Source organism: Balaenoptera ricei, chromosome 9, assembly GCF_028023285.1.
Source record: "Balaenoptera ricei isolate mBalRic1 chromosome 9, mBalRic1.hap2, whole genome shotgun sequence".
In the NCBI taxonomy this organism is placed as follows: domain Eukaryota; kingdom Metazoa; phylum Chordata; class Mammalia; order Artiodactyla; family Balaenopteridae; genus Balaenoptera; species Balaenoptera ricei.
This window is the reverse complement of record NC_082647.1, coordinates 28,343,499-28,351,283: the sequence shown is the minus strand read 5'-3', so window position 1 is coordinate 28,351,283 and position 7,785 is coordinate 28,343,499. Positions and strand designations below refer to the sequence as shown.

Sequence of the window (7,785 nt, the reverse complement as noted above, 5' to 3'; positions counted from 1 at the left end):
GTTCTTCATATTAACATTTAAAACATTGTGGGAACATATCTAGGAATAGAAGCTTGACAACGTGTGTGTAAATTCCACGTTAGTAGTTATTGCCAAACAATTTTTCAAAGTGATAATATCAATGTAAATGTCTACTGCAGTGTATGACAGTTCCAATTGTTCCACATCCTTGTCATCTTTGTCTGTTCTTTTCATGTTGACATTTTCATGGTGTTGGTAGTGCAATAAAATTGAACACATTTTTATACATTTATTAGCCATTTCGATTTCCTCTTTTTGTAATGCCTGTTTCAGTTTATGGCTCAATATTTTCTTGGGTTGTCTGTCTTTTTTTTTTTATGGATTTGTTTGAGTTCTTAAATATCTTGGATACAAGCCCCTGACAGTTATATAAACTGCAAATATCATTTCCCAGTAATGTTTTCATATCCTATAATGGTGTCTTCTGATGATCGCAAGTTCTTAATTTTAAAGCAGTCCAACAAATCCATTTTTAATTGCTACTGCTCCTTGTGTCCTGTGTAAGAAATAGTTGCCTATCCCAAAATATTTACTAAAGATACTGTCTATTTTTTTCTATTTGCTTTATTTATTTACCTTTCACATTTGCCCTTGACAAATCTCAATTTAATTTTTGTATAGTGTATGAAGTAGGGAGTCAAGGTCCTTTAAAAAAGTTATACAGATATCCAATTACTGCAGAACCATTTCCTGAAAAGCTATTCATTTCCCACTGAATTGCTGTGGTGCCTTGGCTATTTGATTCCCTTGTTCCATTTATTTGTCCTTGCACCAATGCCAGAGTTTTAATTATTGTGGCATGATAATAAATGTTAAAATATTATAGTCTAAGTCCTCCAAATTTGTTTTTCTTCAAGTTTGTCTTGTCTATTCAAGTTTCTTTGAATTTTTATATAATTCTTAGGAGCATCTTGCCAGTTTACACTCTGACAAACACTCACACACCTTTCTGGATTTTTGGTCAGGATTGCATTGAAACCATGGTTGATTTGGGGATAACTGATGTCCTAAAAATATTAAGGCTCCCAAACTATAAATGTGGTGAATGCTATATTTAATTACTTGATTTTTCTTAATAAAGTTTTGAAATTTTCATTGTAGAGAATTTTTGTATTTTCTATTAGATTTAATTTTAGGTATTTGATACTGTTGCAAATGATGTTCATTTAATATTTTACTTTCTACTGATTTATTGCCAGTATACAGAAAAAACTTGATTTTTGTGTATTAACCTTGTTAATCCTGCAATTTTGCCAAACCCATTTATTAGTTCTAATAGTTTTCCTGTATATTTTTTCTGGATTAAAAAAACATACACACACATGTCATGTGCAAATAAAGTTTTGCTTCCTCTTTTTTGACCTTTGTACCTTTTATTTCTTTTACTTGTCTTATTACACATGCCAGGACCTCTAGTACAATGTTGAATAGACGTGGTGAGAGCGGGCATTTGAATCTTATTCCTGGCTTCAGGGTGAAAGCATTTACTCTTTCATCATCAAGTACAATGTTAGCTATGGGTTTTTCAGAGACAACCATTATAAGATTAAGAACATTCCTTTCTAGTCCCAGTATGCTAAGAGCTTTTTAAAATCATGAGTAGGTATTGAATTTTATCAGATACCTTTTTGACACCTCTTAAAATGATCATCTTTTCTCTTTCATTCTATTAATGTAGAAAATTACACTGATTAATTTTTAATGTTTACCCAACTTTGCACTCCTGGGATAAACCCCAGTTAGTTATGATGCCTTATTCTTCTAATATATGCCTATATTTGATTTAACAATTTTTAAAAGGATTTTTGCATCTATATTTGCAAGAGAGTGGTCTGTAATTTCTCTTTCTTGTAATATCTATGTTGGCATAAAGTGAAATGGGAAGTATTTACTCTTCTTCTACTCTTTTAAAGAGTTTATCTAAAATTGGTGACTTCCCTGGCAGTCCAGTGGTTAAGAATCCATGCTTCCACTGCAGGGGGCATGGGTTCGATCCCTGGTTGGGGAACTAAGATCCTGCATACCGCAGTGTGGCCGCCTGCCCCTCCCCCCCCAAAAAAGCATAAAAAGCTCTTAGAATAAAATTGGCATTATTTCTTACCTAAATGTATGGAAATTTTCTCTGGTGAAGCTTTTGAAGAATGTGCTTTTCTTTGTTTTATAAAAATAATTAAATAATTGATTCAATTTCTTCAATAGATTTAGGAGTATTTAATTTTTTCTGTTTTTTTTTAACAAATAATTGCATGTATTTAAGGAATACAATGGATGTTTTGATATACGCATACATTGTGAAATGATTACCACAATCAAGCCAATTAACATATCCATCACCTCACGTAGTTACCATTTATTTTTGACTTTCTGGTCTTATATTTCATTTTGGTACTGTTGAAATTCAATGTGTTTGAACAAAAATGTTACCAACTTAATTTTTCATTTTTGTTCAACTGAAACATACAAAATTGCTTCTAAATTCACAAACTAAATTATATTTAGGGCTAAACAAAGCTAATTAAAAAACTTTTTAGTAGGACACAGGCTGCCAAAATAGCAAATTTCCCCTGAATTTGTTCATTTATCTACTGAGTGGTTCCTATGATTTCTCTATAGTGCTTTCATTCATTTTGAAAGTATTTTTAGACTGTGTATTTGGCATAAACATAAAATTTAGAAGTAACATAAAATTTGCTTTTACCATATTTACTTGTTATTAAGCCATTTTCTTTCTGTTTCAAACCGACTCTTTTATATTCTGCCTTGTCTTACTAGGGCTGGGACTCTGCAAATCACGTTTCTGTTTTGCCAGCTGTCTCCCTGTTAGACTTTGACAATAGAGAATTCTAAAGAAAGACTGGAGGCCTGGAGAAGGAAAAAGGGACATGTTCTTTCCTGTTTTGCGTCCTGTGACTGTCAACATCATCTGAGCAATGATTTTTCACCTGGGCAGTAGGTACAGTAGCAGTTGGTTCTAGTTTCCACTTCTCCTCCCAAAATTTAAAAAACCTGTCTCATTTTGTCTTCTCAGAGAGACCAGCACCAGTTGGCTGGTATCCTTTCCTCACATATCTGAGTCCCAGCTCCCTGACACCTATCCTCTAGGATTTTGAGTTACAAGCCCCAGCCAGGCAATCTGTCCTCAAACTACTATTTCTTCTAGTATTCCCACTCTCTTCTCTTTATTATCCCAGCCCTAGGGGTGGTAGCTTCCTCTACCGTACTTCAGTGTTCTCTCTTTTGTCTTTTCAGCTCTCCAGGGTCTAAATCAACTCTTTTCTATTACATTCTCTTGTTAAAATAGTTGGTGTGATTTCTATTTTTTCTTAAGTGATAGACCATTTCTTAATCTATGCTTTTTCTTTGCAAATAACAGAAACTTACTTAAACTGGTTAAGAACAAAACAGACCATATAGGTTTCTCCTGGAATCCTGGGACAGGAAGTACAATCAGGCCTGGTCAGCTTTAGAAAACAGCCTGAAACTAAGATTAGTCCTTTTTGTCTTTCTGGTACTCTATGGTCTCCCATCTTCTCTACTCTTTCTTCACCTTCTTTCTAGCTCTCTTGGTAAACCTATTTTCTCTACCTTTGGCTCTGGGATCAGTATGAATTCCAGTTCCAGAAGAGGAAGAGACCCTGAGTGGCTTTGTTTGCACAAATGTACGTACTTCGTAGCACCAGCATTAGCCATTATAAATACAGCTATGGGCTCTACCACTGGGGTGAAGAAAAATATTTGTCGGAGATGAGGACATTGTGCTGAGTGTATGGCTCGAAGAGTTTCTGATACATTTTCTGATTTTCCTTCATTAGAAAGGATCACTGCTTAAGGAGATTTTCTTTTTTTGGATGATATACTTACGGCATATTCCATTTGTATATAATAATTATTAGATTACTTAAAAAAACTTTAAGTACATATTCACTGAACAAAATTATAAATATAGATGAACCAATGTAAAAAATATAGATATTACACAAATTCCCACCACATAGGTATGTAATTTGGGGAATATATTTACATGCATTGATATTTACATTCTTTTCAAAAAATGGGTTTTCACATAAGCAATAATTTTAAATAATTTTACGTCAATAAACATGTTTCTAGAACATAATTTTAAAAGGTTAGCCAATAATTTAAGAAACACAGTTACTTCCTTCACTCAGATTATTGGACACTTACAGCCTTTAATTATACAGCTAAATTTTTGCAGATACATTATTTTCTCAGAACAACTTTTTAGCAGAGGTATTTCTGACTTGATAAACATGTATTTCAAGATATTTGGTATGTATCTTTTAATTGCCAGAAAGTTTGTGTACCTCTCATCCAATTGGCAAGAAGGCTGTATCAATTAACGTTGCCTCCATCAATGTAAGGGATTACCTGTTTTTTTCTCGGTACAATCATTGTTATCAACTTTTAAAGTATGACAAATTGAGAGGTAAAAACGTCTGATATCACATTATTATTTTAATGTACACTTTAGTTTTAAATATTTATTGGAAGATTTTTAACATTTGTTGGTCATGTGTGTGTGTGAGTCGTTTCCTTTCTATAGAGTTGTTCTTTAATTTGTAACAGTTGAAAAGAGTTTATTAAACTTCCATTTTAGGTTTTAGTGTTTGATTCTTGGACCTATAAACTTCTTAAGTTCATATTACACTTATATTGTAAGTACCACTGAAGTTTAAGCTAATATCTCTGCCTCCTCACCTCAATCTCTTATTTTACTAAAAAAAAAAAGTCTATCACTGAAATAAGTATTCATTAACCTATCAGGAATTGTATATTAAACTGCTCTAATTTGGTCAAAAGTTAAAATACAGTTTTTAAATAGATAGCACTAAAAATAATAAATCCACGAAAAGAGTAATAGAATTATTTATAAAACTTATCTACTTAAGATTCAATGAACTATGTATATTTACTAAGTTGATTACAAGATGTGTTAGTGAATGATAATGACTTAAAACATTATTTATTCCAAGTATCACATCTGAATTTTAATAGGAGATTAATGGACATGAAATGTTTTAATTTTAAAAGAGTGGAAAGTTCAGTAAGTAAGGAATATTTGGGGCGCTTATATATTGTCCACAGTTTAAATGATATCAGCAGTTATTCACCAACCTCACCTGCAGATGACAATTCAGTAAGGAACTGCCTAAACTATAAACATAGAAGATGAAAACAAACATGAGCAAAAGCAAAGTAAAATTCTATAGAACATGAAATAACAGATTAACCTTACAGTTCAAAGAATTCAAGGGGCTTCCCTCGTGGCGCAGCGGTTGAGAATCTGTCTGCCAATGCAGGGCACACGGGTTCAAGCCCTGGTCTGGGAAGATCCCACATGCTGCGGAGCAACTAGGCCCGTGAGCCACAACTACTGAGCCTGCGCGTCTGGAGCCTGTGCTCTGCAACAAGAGAGGTGGCAATAGTGAGAGGTCCGCGCACCGCGATGAAGAGTGGCCCCCGCTTGCCGCAACTAGAGAAAGCCCTCGCACAGAAACGAAGACCCAACACAGCCAAAAATAAAAATAAATAAATAAATAAATAAGCTCATTTAAAAAAAAAAAAAAAAGAATTCAAAATGCAAGGGAAACATTTAATCTCATACAATTACTGGAAGAGTATTGCAAAGTTATAGTTCACAGTTTGTACTCATTGGATTCTAATATTTAGATTCACATCACATGATCTCCTGTAATTTGCAGCACTTTTACCATTTCCCAAGTACATATGGGCGAGAAGACATGAATGATAAAAATTTTTTTTTAAATATTCTAGACTTCTTAGGAAAAAAATCACCCTGAAACATTCTGATTCTCTTTTGTTATATATCTTTCAATTCTGTGTTGTGGGAAACAGCAGAAGAATTACACATATTAATGTTTAATATGTAAAACTTATCCTGATACTACTTGAAAGGAAGAACTCTGGGTCTGTAGTGTCAAAGGCTCTGATTTATTTCTTACAGGGATTTGAGTAGTCTAATGAAACGACCTCAGAACTCAATGACAATGAAAAGAAGTCTGGGAAGGCCTGAGGCTGGTATTGATTCCAGGGAGGCAGGTGATGTGACAATATAACACAGGGAACAAAGCACATTGCTCCATTAGGGAGGAATCTGTATGAGTTAAGTATATGTTCAAGGGTGACCTCAGCGTCATCGCTAATAAGACGTCCTTTGTCGTATCCCCCATCCTAACAACAACAACTTGACATCAATCCACAGGCAAAAGTGCCTTTGTCTACGGACTCAGCAGTGGCCTGTGAACTGGCTCCAGCCTCTCTTGGCTGCAGCTTGGGAGTCCTGGGAGAACAGTGTCTTAGACAATCACCCGTGGATGAGAGAGCCTTTCTTTTCCAGGTTTCCAGTGGAGAAGTTCAGCACACCACTGGAGCCAAACAATACAAGTCAGGATACATTATAGAGGTTAAGAGGAACTTTATCTGTGTCACCCCCCCCCCCAAAAAAAGGGGCACAGCTTAGTGCCAAGTGGGAACTTTCTGGCCTGTGATTTCTCCCATGAGGGAAAGTGAGTGCATGAGTCAGAACTTAGCTTTCCCCCTGTGTGGGATGTTGCCAAAGAGGCACATTTCTCTCTCGTCCCCTACAGAGTACTGAGTCAGGAGCTGCAGGACTAGAGGGAAGAGGGAGGCGAAGAGAGAGGACTCGAAGAGGGCAGTAAAGGGACTCGGGTCCTACTAAATGCATCACGGACTCCACCAAGAACCCCACCCATGAGGCACTGGGAAGCCTCGCCCACGGATCCCCCAACTGGCCCATGAGCACTCTCAGTGCCTATTAAAGAAAATGTGGCGCTCACTTTGGCAGCACATATACTAAAACTGGAACGATACAGAGAAGATTAGCATGGCCCCTGCGCAAGGATGACACACAAATTCGTGAAGCGTTCCATATTTTAGGCTCAAGAGGGAGGGGATATGGGGATATATGTATACGTATAGCTGATTCACTTTGTTATACAGCAGAAACTAACATAACAATGTAAAGCAATTATACTCCAATAAAGATGTTAAAAAAAAATGTGGTTTACATTTTATTTACTATCTGTCTGCATGGTTTGAAGAAACATATTTATGGGACATTTATATTACTGTGTGATGTTCACCAGTTGCCATTATTTTCAATAAACAGCTCAGAAATAATTAAGTTAGTTCCTAAATTTCTAATTTGACTACTATGGACTCATAGAGGACTGATGTTTAATGAACACTTATAATAGGTAGAAGATTTCCTGGGTTTGTGAGAATCTAAATATGTGTAAGTGTTGTCCTCTGCCTTCAAGTTGTTACTTAAAATAGAAGACTAAAACCAAGATTAGAAAAAACTAAAATCATGTATTATAAAATCCAAGATTCAAAACAAATACTCTGATATCTTAATACGGAAACAGACCCTAAATTATTTTGATTTAAAAGATTAGACCTTTCCCCACGTTTAATTTTAGCTCAACATATAGTAAAAAATATAGCTGTAAGAACACCTTTCTTACACATCTTTTGCACATCAGTGATTCTCTCTCCATGCTTTACTGGCCTAAAGATGGATTAAAAGAGTTTCCCTAAAGTGCATTGATTTGGAGTAACCTCATTGATTGTTTCCTTCCTGACACTACTTTGTGAAATTAGATTGGGACACACTTTTCCCTGAAGAGCTCTACATCCACAAATGTTTCTGATTACATGAAATCATTCAGAGTGTGAAGGGTCATCATGCAGAGAAAAGTG

At 35.2% G+C, this 7,785-nt stretch overlaps 1 non-coding gene across 1 annotated transcript; it reads left to right on the top strand.

Moving 5' to 3' along the window:
- Nucleotides 1–6,852: 6,852 nt before the first annotated feature.
- Nucleotides 6,853–6,959, top strand: LOC132372284 (U6 spliceosomal RNA). The gene has a single exon (XR_009505152.1). It is a non-coding gene; the product is annotated as a U6 spliceosomal RNA (small nuclear RNA).
- The last annotated feature ends 826 nt before the right edge of the window (nt 6,960–7,785 follow it).